The sequence below is a fragment of the Ornithodoros turicata genome, chromosome 3 (genome assembly GCF_037126465.1).
Source record: "Ornithodoros turicata isolate Travis chromosome 3, ASM3712646v1, whole genome shotgun sequence".
NCBI classification, from domain to species: Eukaryota; Metazoa; Arthropoda; class Arachnida; order Ixodida; family Argasidae; genus Ornithodoros; species Ornithodoros turicata.
Genome location: NC_088203.1, coordinates 88076926 through 88097696, shown reverse-complemented (window position 1 = coordinate 88097696; position 20771 = coordinate 88076926). Strand labels below are relative to the sequence as shown.

At 46.5% G+C, this 20771-nt stretch overlaps 1 protein-coding gene across 7 annotated transcripts in view; it reads right to left on the bottom strand.

The window, feature by feature from the left end:
* Positions 1-20771, bottom strand: part of LOC135388773 (alpha-2-macroglobulin-like) — a 125473-nt gene that overhangs the window by 74998 nt on the left and 29704 nt on the right. The gene's annotated exons all lie outside the window — the stretch shown is intronic.

Sequence of the window (20771 nt, the reverse complement as noted above, 5' to 3'; positions counted from 1 at the left end):
TATGAAATACTATTACACTCTAGCATGTACATTAGCACCCAGCAACTAGCACGTATCTCCTGCGTGACAACATATATGTGTAGAAAAAAAAAAGAAAAGGAAACGACGGGCAGCGAGAAGATATGTCACGTTACATAAAGAGGCACGTGATGTTGCTTTCAACAAAGATTCCGATGAAAAACGAACGCAGCTGATGCGTGTTTGGCATCCCTCCGATGGCTTAATAAGTCTTAATGGCAACCTTCCGTTAGTGTATTAGTTGCCCTATTAGCCCCTAATGGGTCTCCGGTCCTCTCTGCCTTTCTTCCGGCACCCGCTTATAATTAGGCGACGCGAAGTGCTTTCCGACCAGCCATCAAGTTCCTTCGACACAAAGTAGATCTCGCTTTCAACCTGGGCGCCCCATCCCTGCTAGATTAAAGGCCAGGACGCCCACACAGAAAAGTGACGGCTGTAAAGAAGGTCGTGGTTCAAATATTGCTGCGTTATGAGAAATTAGGAGGAGGAAACTTTAGCTCCAGGCACCCAGAATAGAATTCAATATGTATCTACACAGAGAGAAACCTTAGAAATGCGAATATATATATATATTTATATATATATATATATATTTCACTGGCTTGCACTGTGGCATTGAGGAGTGCCCAGTCACCCTCCCAGGTGTATATCGCTCGCTGAGTGACCCCTGGTTTGCCAATCCCGAACGATGCGCAGCTACCCAGGGCCGACGAGCCGCAAACACGGCGAAACACGTGTCCTCTGGTGCTGTCGCATCGTTCAATGAGTATCTGTTTCTTCTCGTGCAGCCATAGAAGCCATTTTAATCTGTAAGTTTGAGTTTCAAACACGTCTAGCATCATTTACTTTTTTTTTAATGGCTTTTCCCCCCTCTTTATATTTCACTGGCTTGCACTGTGGCATTGAGGAGTGCCCAGTCACCCTCCCAGGTGTATATCGCTCGCTGAGTGACCCCTGGTTTGCCAATCCCGAACGATGCGCAGCTACCCAGGGCCGACGAGCCGCAAACACGGCGAAACACGTGTCCTCTGGTGCTGTCGCATCGTTCAATGAGTATCTGTTTCTTCTCGTGCAGCCATAGAAGCCATTTTAATCTGTAAGTTTGAGTTTCAAACACGTCTAGCATCATTTACTTTTTTTTTAATGGCTTTTCCCCCCTCTTTATATTTCACTGGCTTGCACTGTGGCATTGAGGAGTGCCCAGTCACCCTCCCAGGTGTATATCGCTCGCTGAGTGACCCCTGGTTTGCCAATCCCGAACGATGCGCAGCTACCCAGGGCCGACGAGCCGCAAACACGGCGAAACACGTGTCCTCTGGTGCTGTCGCATCGTTCAATGAGTATCTGTTTCTTCTCGTGCAGCCATAGAAGCCATTTTAATCTGTAAGTTTGAGTTTCAAACACGTCTAGCATCATTTACTTTTTTTTTAATGGCTTTTCCCCCCTCTTTATATATATATATATATATATATATATATATATATATAAATTTCATATGAATATTCGATTTGAATAGTTATGAAGATACGTGGCGTCAAACTTCATAGGGAGCTGTGTTGTCGTAACGTCCGAATCCAAATGATGATTAATTAGAAAATAAATCACCAACTACTTTCACTGTCCTTGGGACAAGGCATTGATATATGCTTCACAGAAAGAAAAAATCTGTGCTACCAGACCACCCTGCCTGATTCGGCGCGAAATCATCCTACATAAATGTTTCGTCTCCGATAGCTATCGCCCACGTATCCGCGAAAGCGACGAGTGTATATGTTGTATTACATTTGCTTCTATCATAAAATAGATTACAAGAAACTAAAGAGGACACGAAAGTCCGCCTCCCCACATCCGGTTTTGGTTTACCAGTCTCTTATCTCCACGTGTACTTCGCCTTAGTTATGTGAAAATACACCCCTAGAGAAGCATGGAAGGCTGTTAGAAGATATTTTTCTTCCCGAGTGACACGAACATAGTACCTTCAGGAAATACAATATTTCCTTTCAAATCTCAAAATATTTTCTTTGGGTAGCGCGCATTTCCCGAAAGCATTGCTTTAGTGTTCGCAACAGCGGCGGCGGCGATCTCTCCCAGCTCCTCCCAACGTGTTGTGACGTAAGGTCATCGCGCACTTTGATTGGTTGCCGAGAACATTGTCTGTTACTGCGAGGGAGAAAGGTGACTAGCCGACTGCTCAGTTTCAGACGCGGAACCGGCAACACCGAATACAAAAGCAAACAAAAAAAGAAGGCACCGCGTCTCACTATTGGTCGGAAGACATGACGTCACAAACCTGCAACCGAGAGTAAAATTTCTTCCACCACTTGCTTCTCTGGCTGGAAGGTCGGTTCGCTGTGACGTCCGATGATCGGGAACTGATTTCCATAAAGACGTCCGACGGACAAGGGGGCTCAACAACGACGAGGTTTATTTACACTTATGTATAACACCAATTTACACATACTGCTACCAAACTCTCCGGGTTGGAGGCAAAATTCACACAGGTCCCAGACCCTTGACAAGTCTCTCCCTCCCCTTCTTCGGGCTCCGACACCTCCTTAAAAGGGTGACAATCTGGACCACAACCTCAACCCAGGACCACCAATCGGACAGCCCGGGTTCGAAGTGTTGGGACTCCCAATTGGATTGTTTTAAAATCTTTGACAGGAGCGTCCCTTCTTAACCCACGCCCTCTGGTCCAGATTTACGGCCAACGGTCGCAGCTGTCAAACCGTGCACCCCGTAACTTCGAGCAGTGCAACGTCCAGGCGTCATTTCCCTGATTAAGTGCCGGGGGGTAACGAGGTTTTCTTGGAACTCACACGCACATCGTGCTTTCGGGTGCTGAGTGTCAATGTTGCGAACCCTACACCGAGGGAAGCAGCTTTCCTGACCAACGAGATTGCAAGCTCTCATGCGCGCCAGGATCATCTCAGGGCTTAGTCCTATGATTTCTACTCGTCCTGACTTTTTTTTTTTTCAGATCTCCTGTACTCCTTCAATTTTTTTTCATTCCGTTTCAGAACCGCGATGCAACTGTGGCTATGAGCGACGTACAGACGTGGACAGACGATTAAAGATTCGTCCTGGCTTTGAACAATGGCTTGTCTTGGGAGTAACTCTGTCCAGTTCACGTTATTACTATACTTATCCCTGCAAGAACGGCCCCACAACGCGCTAAAGAGCCGCTTTTGCATTCAACTAAAGCTACTTTATTTCGCCACGATATGCTCAGCGGCCTCTCAAGTGTACGGGTCAATATTTTCGTTCCCAAGTTTCGCCAGAAAGAAAGCATCTTATCGAATGCCTCTTCCAGAGAAAGAAAATATAACCGTAAACATGCCTCGACGTGTAACTTCGGCGATGCAAACTTGACGAGCACATACGTACATCCGCACAAGACCAACATAGGCTTCATTTCCGCCGTCTGCACGCCCCGAGGTAATCTCTGTTTTCCTGAGCCACATCGCCGCTTCTTGTTCCCCGCCCTTTCGTCTCTCTCTGGTTGCTTTTGCGTATCCCTTCTCCGTGCAGTATTATACAACTGGTATTACACGGCCTCAAGAATGACTGCGGTGGAGACACGGCGCCCCGTGGTGTTCTTATTTGCATGTATATAGCCAAACCCCAGCTGCAGCAACTTTGAGACATCTCGTATCCGAAGGGTGTATTGTAAACCCATCGCCCTATGCATGAAGATCGCTTTGTGTGTTTACGTCAAGCTGCGTGTATGTGTTCTTTTTCGTTCCGTATATTAATAGGACATTGAAGAAGCAGGAACGCTGATTTTTCACGTGTTCCTTGGATGTACATGTCAAACAATTTTTTTAAATAACAAAAACAGATTGGTGAAGGAAGGAGAAGAACATGACAGATCTGACAAATGTTTTCCTCGTATGATCTGTTCCGTCATGCGGAGAACACAAGACTACATCTACATCTTCCACATCTGGAAAGGCCTTTTTTTTATTGAAATGGCTGTCCCCACGAAGACCGGTGATGGTGGTGGTAATTTCAAACGATGTTCTGCAAACCAGAAACAGACAAGGGGGGAGCGGAGTTGTTCTCGCTATATAGGCACTTTTCTCGCGTACTACAACGTGATAAAAGACAGTGCGCTTCATGTCGTTGGTCAACAGATAATGAACTCCTTCAAGTCTTGACCAATCAGAACGCTGTGATTGGACGCTGGATCTCTTTTTTTTTAAAACTAGTTTCTCATGAATGTTACGCGGTGAAGTTTTCTTTTTTCCTTCCATACTGCTCCTTCAAAGCACACGTGCAGCAGAATTAATGCCCTGTTTCCAACCGATACCCGTTCTCAACCCGTCTCTCCATGCAGTCGGCGCAATAAGGGACTCAAATTTACGACTTCCACGTTTTCAGTTTTAACCACGTTGAAAGCGGCGCGTCAGGGAAGAACCGAGTCAGCAACTATATAGAGAGTTCACCCCACTTCATGCGGAGCGACTGAAAACGGCGCTCCCTCAAATGTGTCACATTCGTATTCAGAAACCCCTAAGAGGCAGATGTCTTTGACAGCTCCCATATTTAAATCGCTTCATTACCCAATCCACGTCCACTTTACCGGGTTCACACCCCGCGAGTTCTCGGAGTCTTAATAAATTGCCCCCCTCCCACATCGACCTGAAGGAAGTCCTTTCATGTTCCACGCATATATTTTGCATTTCTTCGCTCGTCTTTCGGCGTGCAACGCTCGTACGAAGACTTTTTTTTTTTTTATATATAGCGCGCGCGGTCTGATGGCGGAAAGCCCAGGCACGTGCGACAGGCTATATGCTGCGTGTTACCCAATAAGATGCTAATGAAGTGTCCGAAACATGTACAGGTACCACCGGGTTACACGGCGGACGCGGTGCTGTTTTATAGCGCGTATAAGTTTCCGAAAAGTAACGGCATAATGTACCGAATAAAGGCTTAGAAAAGAATTGCCGCACAAAAGGCAGCAAATGAGCTGCTCTGCATAGCCAAAGCCGCAAGCTTTTATATTCATTGAACGTGAATGATTGAACGTGAACACTAAAACGACGTTGGAAGCTGGGAACGTGCCGAGTACCGGATGTGTTGCTCCGCGTCATTCCGTTGCATGAATCCGGTAAATAACATTAAGGGGGTTGCGAAACTATTTCCAAACCTTTGAAGAAATAACGTTGCAAATATTAGCGCATCGTATGTTATAGCCTTTGCTTACGTAAGGGATAGCGTTGGTGGTTATGCGCACGCGCGAAACAAGGAGAGCTTCGCCCAGTGCGCCTGCGTCGTGCACTATGTGGGGATAGGCGTTGTGAAATACTGCCAGAAGCTTGTCGTGGGCTCCAAAATTTTGAACAGCTCGTAGCTTTCGTGCCGAATGCACGTTCGGACGAAGCGAAACGAATACTTTCACAGAGCGGAACGTTGATGCAAGATGCTATATTCGAAACAATACATGCTGCGACTACGAACGCGTATAACCAGGGGGGCTTAATCGCTTCCACCGCTCGCGAGCTAACGAGGGGCGGGGCTCTAGGTAACACGGACACGTGACCCGTTGTTTTCGTTAACGGGACGAAGGCGTAACCTCTCGCTCGCGTAACGACCAACGATGTCTTCCTAACGAGTGTGTTCACGTGCTCACAGGCTTCGTCACCTACATGGATCATGGGGTCTAACGAAGCGCGAGGCGCTCGCGAACTCGAGCACGTGTGTGACGCGTAATGTTTCGGTCCAGTAACGATCGAAAGAGATCGTTTGCCTTGCGAGTGGGTCTACGTGCTCGTTAGAATATTAAACATCGTTTGGAGATTTGCAGAAACGGAATTTCTGCAGAAACGAACATGTATTGTTCCACGACTGTGTACAAAATGGCATCCTTTCCCTTTCATCGTATTTACACCAGTGGTTACATGAGGGCTGTGAAATATTTCCGAGAAGATGCAGATCAAGACGAGAAAGAAGATGAAGTAACAACGACAAGCCATATAGACAAGCCATGCGAGCTATTAAAACAAAATTAAACAACCCCCATTGGTCGAAAACATTGCAGCCTCGTTGACAGCTGTAGTTCGTCCCGGGAGGTGACATCATAACACGTAAGGGCTCGTAACGAGCGAGATAGCCTCAACGGGGAAGCTAAACGAGGAGCAGAGATTGTGACCACACCAAAGCGTCGATAAGGTTCCTCGTGTTGTTATTCCTAACGAGTCGCTGACGTGGAAGCTGCCAAAGAAAGATGGCGGAAGGATTCGTCGCTTTGGCGATCACACAAGGGGTGAACCGTACCCCCATGGACTCCAAGGCGTCAGGATGCCTTCCATCTGGACGAGACAGATTTTTGTAAAGTGGTTTTGTCCGCCAAAAAACGCTCTCCGCGCCGTTTGCGAGGACATGCTACCGTACTTCACACAGTCTTGAGAGCTACGGGTGTTGTGGTGGACAACTCAGGCGAATTGCATGCCTATAGCAGTTTTCGAATTCTCTTTTTGAGCACATTGCGGACATGGTGTTGATGTTGTAATGAATGTGAAGAGCAAAGCATTCTGTACATTTCATGAGGTAGATTCTCTTGAATAGTTCCATAACACTCTTGCTTAGCGCTAATACGGAATTAAAAATGTTCACTAACGTTCTGTTCAAGCTCACTAGAAACACGTTTTATTGCACTGCAAATTTATTTTAAGTCTGCTGCTTATGAAGCCCGACAAGCAAGGCTGCGCGTTGTGCTTCCATGCTTGAAGGAAAAATTTAAATAGGGGTAATGAAATAAGTGTTTACGCTGAGGAGAAAGGGCAGCCTCCTCTCTCTCTCTCCTTCTGATACTGCCGATACCACTAAGTCTTCCCGTTCTGGCCTCGGACTCCCATGTGCCCGAGAACTCAGCACACAGTACTTGTGGTGTCATACTTAAGATCAATCTCAGCCGACACCATTGTCGGGGCAGTAATAAGATTTACAATCTTTGCGTATTGCTCGACGATAATACTTAGAGTGACACTTTTTTGTTCATTATTTTTACGCGACTAGCGAGCCGTATAATGGGACGTGAAGATGATTATGATGATGAACGAGCGTGGGAACGAACATTGGAATGAAACAAGCATGTATGAGAGCTGGCAAGTATAACGGACGTTCGAAAACGCAGGATACTTCATAGCATGCGGATGTCGGAAGGACCCTTTCGCGAACTTTCGATGATGTACCTAATGAAAATAGAAAAAAGCGAACATACGAAACGTTATTTATTACGCACTTCTATATAAGTATACGTTGTCTACCTAATTTATATAAATTGTAAACATATTTTATTGTACACACTTTTATTACGTTAAAACTAATATTTTGAGTAGTATATACTTCAAGTTTATCAACAGTCATTCACTTTTGTTTCCAGCGCTTTCTCTCTTTTTTTGCGTTCCGTGTTGGCGCCGCGAAGCAACTGTGGCTATGAGCGGCGTACAGACATGGACAGATGGAGAGAGGATAGCAGTAAGGAGTGGGGGACAGGGGGGTTAGTATGCGTCCTGGGCTTCCTGCGTCCGACTTCAGGGGGAACTGTGCCGACATTCGTCTAGAAAGTATTCGGAAAACCCAGGGAAAACCTCAGACAGCACAGCCAGTGACAGGATTCCAACCCGTGTCACACCCCAGTCTCTGCGTGGAAAGCGATCACTCTAACAACTATGCCACGGGAGCTGGTCTATTTTCTGCGATAGAAGATCATTTTTACTCCGAGAAGATAGATTTACTCCAGCGCATGAAACACTCCGTGGTATTTTTTCAGAATATCACTGCGACAGCCAGCACCCTTATTGGCTAGATATTCACACGCGGAAAGGGGATTTGCAGTAGAACACATCGTCGGCCTCCATAATATTTCAGGGGCTCCCTTTTCGGAAGAAATAGGACGCGACAGTACAAATATTTATTCACTTCTGTTTTTGTTTTTTTTTCACTGTTGTCTTCTAGTAAACTATCTCGAACGGATGCGACGATTTTTCATCGATTTTTTCATTTTCGACGTTGTAAAAAAGGACAAAAAAACGAAAAGCTCTTTCTGTATCCCATAACCACCGTTCGCTCGTAAAGATATTGACGCTGAACCATTTTTATCGATCATTTTGCTTTGTTTTTATTCGAGCCAGCATAGCTCTTGGCATACTGCTAGAGTTCCGCTTTTTCGGTTTTAATCGAAAAACGCCGAATTAAGAGGGACATTCCAGGAACAATGACAGAGATAAACTGGTGCACTTGCTCAGCAAGTTGTTGATGCAGATCAGAAAACCGTACAGAAATAAGATGGCTGTGAAAAATGTCCGTTTACTTCTTCGTTAGCCGCAAAACGCCACCGCAGTGAAGAACGGCACGTTGAATGAGTGCCGTGCGGTAATTGCTTTGTGATTTCTAGTCGCCTATAACCGTCGGGTAAATCATGTACACGGCAGGAAAAACATCGAAAAACGCCGATTTTGTGAAAAATCGATAAACACAGAAAAACATACGCCGAATCCGCCCAAAAATAAAAACTGAAAACGTGGAATACTACATATAGCTAGTTACGTTCAAAGAAATATGGATACGGGAGAAGCAGCTGAGAAACCTGCTCTAACCGCACGCCTTTAATGTAGTGTTTGTAATATTGTAGTTGAGATATACTCAGTGCAACAAAGCTCGATAGACAGAGCGCGACGCCAAACAGTGAATTCTCCTGAGGAGGAGCAGACAGTTGCCGTGGGAACTAAACGCCTTAGCACGAAGAGGCGTGCGCGCAGGTTTCTACCATCATCAGAGGTGGGCAAAACTCCTCACGGTCTTTGCCCTCACCTCGATTTTCCTGGACGGAGCTTTGTCCTCACCTCACCTACTTTTCGGAGAAGTTCCCTCACCTCACCTCAAAAAAAATTCTGAGAATTTTCCTCGCCTCACCTCAAAACATTATCAGAAAAAATTCCTCACCTCACCTCAGCCTTTCCTGAAAAAATCTTTCCTCACCTCACCTCAAAACCTTTTGAGAATTTCCCTCACCTCACCTCAGCCTTGCATAAAAAAATTTCCCTCACCTCACCTCAAATTCCGTGAAGTGAGGGGGTTCAAGGCGCCCTCACCTCACTTGCAGTTAGGAGGGTGCCCCTCCCTGCTCAAGGTCGACGCTTCTCACTTTTTTTAAATGACGAAAGTACGCAGCGTAAAGCAAGTATCAAGACTAAAGCACCAGGTCCCGACTCTCTGCTTCAGCGGTAGATTGTGACTGTAGGTGTTAGTGGCGCAAGCGCAACAGAGGCCAGAAAGCGCCACGACTGCGGTGAGTACCTGATGAATGGCGATTATAGCTAAAATTATTTACGGATCATGTCCTACGCATTATATCATGGCCGCTCGCCATCAGCTAGTGGGATGGCAGGTGCATTGCTAATTGTCTCGTTCACCGCCTTCGCATGGCATCCGATAGGTTGAGCGCTACAGTGCTGGTCGAATCGAAGCGCAGCTTTGTGAATCATAATCGTATGAGTGTCACGTCATCAGTGCACCTAATGTCGTGCCCACATTGCCCCCTATTTTTTGTGGGATGTCAGCCAGAGTCTAGACCCATCGTCAGGACTCAGGACCAGCCAATAAGTAGCGATTATTGATAGTGAAGTGCAACGACTCGCGTCGTTCGGTTTACAACAGTCACTGAAAAAACAAATAAAGTTAAGAAGACAGCCCTAACAACTACTTTTTGCCAACTCTTCTCATATCACCTAAAAATTTTCGGACAAATTTTCCCTTTTCTTCTCTGGACACACGAAAAAAAGTCCTCACCTCACATGAAAAAGGAATCCTCACCTCAGAAAATTTTAACAAAATTTCCCTCACCTCACCTCAAATTTTTCAGAAAATGTATCTCATCCCACCTCACCTCAGCCTTTCTGGAGAAAAAATTTCCTCACCTCACCTCAAAAATTTTTTCAGAAAATTTTCCTCACCTCAGTCTTTCCCAAGGAAAATTACCCTCACCTCACCTCAGCGTCTTCTAGGAAGATTTTTCCTCACCTCACCTCACCCATTGCTCCAAAAGATGCTCCTCACCTCACCTCAAATTCCGTGAGGTGAGGGTGAGGGAGCCCTCACCTTCACAAGCCCTCGCGAGGGTGCCCACCTCTGACCATCATACGTGCTATGTTTGTGGCGACTGAGGGAAAGAGCAAAGGCGCCTCTATCGCAGTTACATCACTCAGGGAATCCAACACAATTCCTGGAAAAGCGGGAGAATAATATCACAACCCCTCCAACTCAAGTAGACTGTCGACTACATTTAGCTTGAATGTATGTCGAGACCGCGTTACACAAACACGACGTTTGAGAGGAGACACACACACAGCACGTATTCTGGCGGTACAAGTGCACTGAAGTAGCCGGTTCTATTTGAGGAATCACAACCTCCATAATAGGTCACCGGTAATTTCCTGCGGAAATGACGTCAATGACCTCGCTTCCGTGTCCAGCGCCTCACAGGTTCCGATAGGCAATGTGCTTTCTGATCGCTGCGTGTTTAAAATTGGTTTCCCAGTCCCTTCTGAAGCAGTATGGGTGGCTGTTGCCCTGTTGCGAAGGGCTGACTATTCCCTTCAGGACTACAATGCCAGATATTAGCACAGCGACGGTAATGCTGCGTACTTATCCTACATGTGAATTTTCATGCATTTTCAGCTGCAGCTGAAAATCGCTGCTTACGCACGGTTGAAGTTTGCTTGTTGCAGCCGTTATACTCAATGTTACATTATGTGCGTGTTTACCGTCGGTAAATTAGTTTATGTACACAGAGAAAAACAGTCTCCAGCATCCATAGCGAGCGTCGTCTACTATAGCGACACGGATGTCGACCTTTTCCCCGTGATTCGTAATAGGTGACCGGTACTTACTATTATTTTTTCCTTCGTATCCAATCCAACCCACACACCACGAGCACATATTTAATCTTTTTTGACAGATTACGCTCGGATGACAGAGCTTCACTACACAATAAGCTAGAACTCAACTGACTTCTTCAAAGTGGGAGGTGTACGTCTTTTTGGGACACTTTGCATTTATGTTAAAGGTCACAATAAGGCAGGTAACCTGCCTTCTCCTTGAATAGCAGAGGCAATAACTTTATCATTGTGTGCTGTAGCGGCCTCGACAGTGTTGACCACGTTTACTTACGCGGTGAAGTTACGACAGCCTCTAACGACTGATTTTATTATCACGCCGAACAAACTGATTGATACAAGCGGCTCTTGCCCGTGACCTATCTGACTCAGGAGACCGCGTCATTCAGGTTTTCTTAGAAACTGTATATCAAGTTCCGATGATGCAATCAAACGTTCACATCGACGCAACTAATTGCATTTTACATTTATCTGGAATAACTTGAGACGTGTAGTGGCGCAAACCCTTTAATATTGCGGTCGGACCCTTAATCTTTCTTTATGTCAGACATCACCGACGATGTAATTCCAAGGACGCAATTATATTCGTTCGGGGTTCCAGCCCCCAACCATATAATCCCCCCCCCCATTAGAAACGACATATTACAATGTAATTCGACGTGAGAGCGAATGGAAACCTACCACCGCACGCTTGTGCCATTCAACGACCTCATAATCCCGTGCATTATGCGCTGGTTCCATTTCACATGAGCTGTACAGATGCGTCGCGAATGACGGTCATGAATGTTATGGCGCGGAAAATGGCAGCCCATTCCTGTGCCTCTTCAAACAACGATATGAGAGAGAGAGAGAGAGAGAGAGAGAGAGAGAGAGATATGCACTATTCTTCGCGCGTGGGGAAAGCGAGGACGTGATACGGGGAGGAAGCAAAGGAAAAGCGAAACAGTGACCTTCTGCGTATGTAATTGGTTACTCAAACGGAAAACTGCAGCGCCATCCCTGCGTGGAATAAGTAACACCGAGAAAGCGCGTTCATACGCGAAAGTCTGAAAGAGCAGAACGATACATTAATCAAATTACGACGCTGGTAGGGCGCGACCCTGAGTAAGAAAAACCATCTTTGACTCTGAAGGCTTACAAAGGATCCCAAAGTCGCACGAAAAAAAAGTGAGTTCCATTACATCGCACACGCTATGGCCTTTGTGTACGTACGGGATAGAGTTGGTGGCTCTGCGCACACGCAAAACATACGCAAAGGCGATAACGTACGATGCACTAAAACTCAAATGTTTTTTTTTTATTTCATGTTAGCGCCGCGAACCAACTGTGGCTATGAGCAGCGTACAGACGTAGACAGATGGAGGACAGCAGGAAGGAGTGGGAGATAGGGGGTCTAATTTGCGTCCTCGGGAGACTTCAGGGGGAACTGTGTCGACATTCGTCTGGAAAGTCTTCGGAAAACCCAAGGGAGACCTCAGACAGCATTCGAACCCACCGCCTCTCAGTCTGCAGCACGACCTTGGCGACCATCAACGAGCGAATGCCTTAACCCGCTCGTGAAACCCACTAATGTATTGCATAAGATATTGCAACGAATGCCACTGCGACAGCCCGACTTGTAGAGAGCGGATAGTATTCATTGCAGACCGGTTCCCGGACATGGATTACAAACTCAGGAAGGTACCCAAATAGCCACCTGTTTTGCCTGCTTGTCCCTCGATGACATTGAATCACGATGGATCATTTAATAAGGAATAGCAAGCAGTCCTTTCTGGCTGACCTTTCCTGTGAAAAATAGATCCCCCCCCCCCGATGACGTATTGTGAGGAGTCGTCACCTGAATGGGTGCTTTGTGTGCTCATCTGTGTACACTGTTGAAACTACACTTCACATAATAGGCACCTGGCTAACCATCGTTCAGAGTGACATCGTTCACTCTACCCAGCTACTGAAAACGAGAGGTAAACGGCGATGCCCGCGGTAACAGTTAAGCTCTGGTCTCCTTTCAAATCTGCGTAAGCGGCGGGGAGGGGCAAAGGGGAGCCGGTCCCTCATATATTGGAGAAGGGCCCCTTGATAACGCGGTCCGCGTCTCTGGTTCCACGGCCGATAAAAAGGTCGTCGGGGCAGTACCGCTTGCGTTCCTGTTCCTGAGAAGATTTTTTCCTAAACACTTTGCATAAATTGTTCAAAAACGCGTACATCAATTCCCATCGTGTTCAGAAGACGTAACGATTTCAGCGTGAATAGCGGTCGGCTACGGGCTTGTGTTCCGTGACGAAGTTTAGTTGTGTAACAGTGTAGTTATAGGCATTGGAAATGTACGCGTACTTCTTTGTACACATTTTGCCTGTATTGGGAAATACACTGCGTCCGCAGATGCAGTTTAGACTTGCTTTTCTGTACTTCCCGCAATGCTTTGTTGACCTCCCGACGCGCAAATTGAAAATGACATTTTCCATCACAGTGGACGCTAGAAGGAGTTATGTTTTGGGCTATAAATACCCCGTGACGACACCCGGAATGTGCTTCTGCGAGGGCCCGCTCCATGTACGACCAAATTCCTGGGTTTAGTTCGGGTTTCTGGGAAAGTATCTGGGCAACGCCTAGTCAGGAGCAATCCAGTGGATGACAGGAAGTCCATGAACAGATGAAGAACCCGACGATGGAGCACAAGATCTTCATGGGGCCAATGAGTGCAGCCGCAGTGGGCCGCTTTAGTTCTTTCTTGTATTTTCATCCTTCCTTCATAATCTTCACATAATGTTCCACGTGCAATGGGGTAGGGTACCACACCACCGCGGTGAAATACCCCATCTCATCGTCATCATTTATTGTTGTTGTTGCCTTGTCGGGGCCCCTATAGGTATACCTGTAGCTCAATTAAGGTTGGCCTATAGTTGCCTTACGAGGTAACGGCATTTACCACTCAAATAAAAGCGGAAAAGGAGACCTTGCGCAAGATTTGACCGTCGAAAGGTGAAACAACAAGAGAAGAATGTGAAGGAACAACATTATAAATTTCATGAAAGATCGAAATATGTCGAAAGGCCAGACAGCGACGGGAACAGAATGTGCACGTTTTGTTTCCTGTCGCTGTTTGGCCGACGATTGTCATATTTCGATATTTCATCTTCCCAGACACATTGAGGCTTGTGTTGTTTTTGGCTGTTCTGTGTTGCAGCCACAGAGCAGTTCTACAGCTAGTTGTAGAGAAGTAATGTACTTTATGTACGGGTGGTACGTCTAAACATGTATTTAAAAAATCAAACACCTCACATCCTTGCCTTATTTCACTGATTTCCATGTGATAACTTAAAGCTCACGTATTGTAAACAAAGCAAAGGGAGAAGGATTAAAAAAAAAAGACTGAGGATAGACGAGGGAAATGTACGCCATCAACATTTTTTTTTTCATCACTATGCTCCTGGTCATAACCTGGAAGTGCGTCGATATAACGCACGTGCGTTTTCCTGACGATGCCCTCTCAGGACACCGCTGTTAATAGGGTTATTTCATAATAGGCAAATGTAAAGTAGATAACGCTTAAGCTTCCCTAGAAGGTAAGCGCTTACTTCGTTTAGCGTAAATCACGTTAAGGACTTACCAAGTAAGACCGTTTAATCCACTTTGGACAGGGAAGCTTTCTCCTTAGTTTCAAAGTATAGTGCCTGTTTCCTGAACGTACGAGTTGGGCAAGTCATCAATTCTAAGTGCCAGCTGGTTTCTGCAGGTGTGCCTCCAAATCCGATTGCGTCGATTGAATTAAGTCAGCAGTGCTCGAACAAGTTCAATCCTCATGTTAATTTGGTCTTAGGTACTACTGCATTACAGAATGACCGTTATAGTCCGATCATAATTGTTACGAATTCTCCGGTTAAACTTAAACTCGTTCAATAGTTAGATTTTTCCTTGATCAAATTATCTTCGTGCAACGTACTGTCTTGTGGAGTACTTGTGCTCCACCGGTCTGGTGACGGCTCTCTGAAAGTGCTCTCCCCATCATCATTCCCTCATTCGTTCCCAATAGGCAGTTTACCGCCTCAGCGGCGGTGAATCCCCCACGTCATCATCATCGAATGTGCGTGCGTATGTAACCGGAACGAGCGGGCTCGTGGCCTCAGAAGACGCCGACGCCGCGGAGCGTCGATCCCCGCTAGGCTTGATATTAGGTCCCAGGCTTCATGAAGCACCGACGGTGTCGACCATGAAACGCGGTAGAGAACGATAGCAGATGAGTACCAACGGCAGAAAGAATGCAGAGTCGCTATCGTTAAACATCGCATGCACCCCGTGACCCACTCTCAAATCCACTGCCCAGCGTTACACGGCGCTGCGGCTGCGCGGGCCACGCAGTCTAGTGTTTCTGTTAAGTCTGACGGAATCTGTACATCCCTCATATCAGCATCCCTCTCGCGATGCGAAAGGGGAATGCACAAGAGCGAATAGCCTTCACCGTCGAGTACTTTCTTGTGCTCGTAATAGCGGTTTCCAGCGTCTCTGCGCACAATGCCAAAGTGTCACAGAAGGAGGAAATGGGATATGAAGTGCCTACACCAACGATAGGAATGTGCGCAACGAAATCTGCTCGTTCCCGTCGGCAATGACAGCGTACAGTACAATTCCCCCGCGTGCGACGTCTCCCAACGTCTGTGATGTCTCCGCTCGTGCCGATGAACATAGAACTGATTTTGATCTCCATTAACAAGGAACTCGGGAACAACGATATGTACAGGAGTTTTCTCGTGAAGAACGTAATCTACGTCCATCAGGGCTTGTAGGTGATTCCAAGCGACATTTCTTTAGAACTTCATGTCCTTGTAGTCTAATAGCAGAAAAGAATACGGGCATCTACTTCATGTCTGGGATACTGTTAAAGTTCCGAACCCTTAATATACTAAGCGGATCTGTTATGCCTGTAGTTTGCGTTCCATGGTCATACATACTCTAGGCCTCTATAGTTCCCGTACCCATGCTAGATATATCAACCAGTCACAAAATAATTTCCATCGAAATTACTATGAATGTTGGCGACAACATCCTAACCGGCGTCTCCTTGAGACTGAGCAGTATGGACGAAGACGGGAACAACACGGAACAGAGTACGGCTCCGTCCTGCTGTTCCGTGTCGTCCTCGCCTTCGTCCCGGCTCTCAGACTGAACGCGATGCTACCATCAACGCGAACACCAAAAGTGGATGATGAATCGTTATGAACAGCTCCGAGCCTTTTCGGATCATCAAAATGCGTGACGCGTTAAAAAGTATCTGAAGCAAACCGCGCACGCGTCCGTGTGCAGGATCCAAATATAAGCCCTTTCCCATCAATGTACACCTCGAATATTACACCATTTTAAAATCTTTTCCACGACCGACACAAAAAGACAGTTACCCAAAAGACACTTTATGCGCACATCGACACAAAAGTGGCGATCGAAACAATCCTTACACCATCGAAAACACCGTTAGGAAAAATAATGTTCTCGCAGCATCCCCTTCCTCCAGCGCCACTCTACGAAGTATTATTGCGTTTTTCTTAAAAGAGGACTGTTTTAAAGCCCTTCTTGGATCTATCGCCATCTAGCAAAGGTGCCTAGCACAAAACAAAAACAACTTTCGTCGTCTATCGATTTGAAAACATTGGAGTGGCTGCTGCTCCTCCTCACAGAGCATCGACAAGTAAACTTAAGAGCTCGCCATGCATGGAACAGAAAGAGCCAGAGAAGAAAAAAAAGAACGCTTCTTTCCCCGGCAGGAAGGAAATGTGTGGAGGAGGAACTGCTGTTACGCCACGCATCGCAGGGAATGAAATAAGAAACCAAAGTAAATGATAACTTCTTTGGGTCGTGTCTAACAGTGACCTTAATTCGCTTCCAGCAGAACTGTACCCTCCATTGCCATAGTCGGACGAGAAAGGAACACGCAAGCACCCAACGCGACACGTCCATTGATTTTGTGGTGTTTTGGTGTTCTCATGAGATTTTTTTTTGTTCCGTGTTAGCGCCGCGAAGCAACTGTGGCTATGAGCGGCGTACAGACGTGGACAGATGGAGAGAGGACACCAGGAAGGAGTGGAGGACATGGGAGTTAGTATGCGCCCTGGGGCAGTCTTCAAGGTGAACTGTGCACACATTCGTCTTGAAGCCTTCGGAACACCCAGGGAAAACCTCACAGTCGGTGTCTTTCAGCACGAACTTTGCTACCACAAAAGAGCGGCACGCCTTAACCCGCTCGGCCATGCCGCCGGTTGAGGTAATTTAAATGAAGTATTCAGCGAAGACAATACGCCTGGCGCCATGCTACGGTGGGTGCAGCGACTGGAGCGTCGTGCGGAGAAACTTGACAGTGCGTGCGGCTACGTCACCCATGCGGTCCCGCATCGTGCTCCCGTGCCAGCATACCCAGCAACGACGAGAGCGGAGAAGCTTCGTCCTCACTCTCTATTGGTGCGGCGCTCCATACTGCGAGCCGTGTGCAAACTCAACGTAAGGAGTCCCCCTGTACCACGCCAATAAGAGCCAAGAACCGAGAGGAGGAACGCGAGAGGAAGGAGGAACGTGGAGGAATGGTCCGGAGCCGATTTCATCCGCGTGCGGTAAAAACAAAAACAAAAAACGGACCGCTTCAACAGCAGAAATTTTCTGGTGTACAAGTTTCTTGACGGGAAGCATCGTTTTCACCAAAAAAACGTGGGGTGCGCTCGTGAAATTTCTGTAAGGTATCAGTAAAGCCTTTGGGAACCTTGGTAACATTGACGTGTGCAGAATCAACGTGTGACAACGCATGTTTCGTGTGTTGTGACCAGCGTACGAGACGAACGTATACTTTTTCCTGTGCATTCTTAAAAAAGGTCCGAACTGTATTAGAAACATACAGACGAAACAGACATACACGGACAAGGTCAAACACTGTCTGTTTGTTTCGGGCTTTTTAATATTATGAGTTATAAACACCGGCTCGCTTGCTTTTTAGCCATTCCATCCCAGTTTATCAGCTAAATATGTCGAGCATTATCTATTGTGCGCAGAAAAAGAAGAGCAAGCTTGAGTCTACGTTAGGCTAGTCAGAAATTGTACAGAAACTGTGTACATGCTAGACATCTTCGAACTCCTACTTGTCGAACTGAATTACCGAAGTATCGATCACCCGCACGTACACAACGACGAGTTCATTTCGCCCCATTTCTCTTTCTTTTTGTAACATGGAAATCAAAGTAAAGCTTACACAACGCACTTTACGTTTGCGGAACTTTCGCAACTCAGGCTAGGTCGGCAAACAAAGCAATGCTTCATCCGCCGATGGTATCCGTTTCCACTCCGAGAGTGCGTTTCCTTGCGTCCCTATCTTGAGCAGACGCTTCCCATGGCTCTAAGACCGTTCCTCCCTTTATCTCGTCGAGTGCACTCTTCTCGGAAACACCATTTCTTGCGCCAATTCAACCAGCCAGCGAGTTTAGCGCGAAGAGATCCTCGCGGTTTTTCAGCCGTGTACGGTTTCAAAAATGGTTGTGTACCCCGAGGAACCGCTCTTCAGATGCTCAAAATCTTTGTAACCTGGGATTCTTGTCTATTCCTCCATAAAAGGGGTGTTTTGGTGCTTTATGGCTCAAGAGCAATTAGAAGGCCAAATAGTGCCAAGACAGTTTCTGTTTTTCATGCTGTGGCCATAAAACGGGTACTTGACAGGATGCTATTGTGTGAAATATTCGGGACATGATGTGATAGGAGGCAAAGGAGCGTAGTACTCATCTTTTAACTGGGGGGGGGGGGGGAGGCAGCCAAACGGGACGTCGGCTTGCTATTCCGGAAAGAAATAAATGGAAAGAAAAGAATGAAAGAAAGAAATAAGAAGGAATAAGGAATTTTTAACTGGGTGTTTGCTGGAGCTATGTGGTGACTTCATATGTCGCCTGCAGCTCCATTTGTTGTAGGTGGTGATACCCACAGAAAAGTTTTTAGCGTGTGTCACTCTTGAGTGAATGACACGTGACACTTTGCCCAAATAAGCTCGACTCGCGCCCCCTTCAGTTTTGTAAGCTGCTAGGTAAATGGCTCTGCTCAAAATTGCAAAAGAAAGCGGAGAAAGTCCTCTTCGTTTTTCTTAAAGAAAGCGGCATCGCAGACCGCTTCTAAACCTGGACTCCAAAACATGAGACCTAGAGCGCAGTACTGGTCCATAGGAGCGTCACCGGCAAATGATCTCGTGCTCCACACTCACTGTCACGATGTGTCCCTGTAGCGGACCTCGCTGCAACGCAATGAACTAAGAATACCTTGTACGATGGCGGGGCTGGATTGGGGATAGGATAAAATGACAAGTGCGGAACTGGGTCCACCAGTGGACTTAAGGCTGGTTGCTCAATGACAGCATCGCTTGAGGGAGGAGCAGGGTTAATGGTTAAAATACCATACATGTTCCACGAGGAAAAACACGAGTGACCTCACGTATCACCACAGCTCCAACAATACACGAAGAAGAATAACAACCAGCGTTTGGAACATAAATAGCAGAACATGAATGGTGTGCTGACGAGATGCTGTACTCAAGAGTCTCTCTAGAAATATGGCCGACGGAACGGACCCTATCTCTATTTCTTGACTTACAACTTGGCACTGAAGCGACCCGAAGCAAAATGAAGCATTGTGTAAAACAAGTCAGAGCATAAGAAGCGAGGTTCGAATTTCCCCAGAGGAAGCAGTGTTATGTTTTTGGTGTGTCGTACGGGCCTTAGCCCGGGAACATAGACAGATGTTGAAAGAGCACCAATGCAAGCAAGTTGGTTACATGCACTAACTGACGCACCGGAGAAGGAGATTGTACTTGTTGTGTTCGTCGGACGTTTGTCTTCCGTCATGTCAGCAGTCTAATCCGTCATCTTTTATTTCCCAACTGAGTTACCTGCCAGGATGGTCTTACACACACAACACGTTTTGTCGCGATGAATAAGACGAATCACACGTGTTTCCACATGGCTCTCCGCACTACAACTCAAAGTGCGTTAGGCGAGAACAACCAACTATACAGGGTGTCCCCGAAAACGTGTCATTGAATTTTAATTAAAAAAAAAAAAACTACGCCACATAGAATCATGCGGAGAACGGCATTTGTTCTTACTAGCTTTTTGCCACCACCTGACGTGCATGTCATGTAACGTAAGTTTAATTATGTAAATTTTTGGGAACTGAACTATGAAATTTTCCAAGTTAAGGTAAGTTTTTTACCCAACAATGCGAAGAGCGTGCCAAATTTACTCAAATTAATGATAATTGATAGGGATATTGAGGAGCTATCGTATCGGAAAAAATAGCCGAAAATCATGCTCTACGGAGCGCCCAGAGGATAGCGCACGACGAAGTTTTCAGCGCAATCGTAGTCAGTCCGACGAGAGGAGGTAGGAAACCCAGCCCACACCGGCATGGCAGAGAGAACACAGACATGGCTTATCGCGTCCGGCTTCTGCTGGGACCATACCTTACCTCTCACAATTTCAGGAACTGTCACTTTTTCTACTGTCACTCTGTGGGCTGGGTTTCCAACCTCCTTTCGTCGGACGGACAGCGATTGCGCTCAAAAAGTCGCCGCGCGTTACATTCAGGTGCTCCGAGAAGCATGATGCTCGGCCATTTTTCCCGATAGGATATATCCTGAATATGACTTAATTATGTATTTGAGTAAATCCTGCAACCTCTTCATGTTGGTGGAGTAAAAGAGGTGACATTTACTTGGCAAATTTCCCAATTCCCTTCGCAAAAATTTACGTAATTGAACTTGGGTTACATGACATGCACATCAGGAGGTGGCAAAAACCTAGTTGCCGCAAACAACTGCCGTTGACCGCATGATGTGGCGTAGTT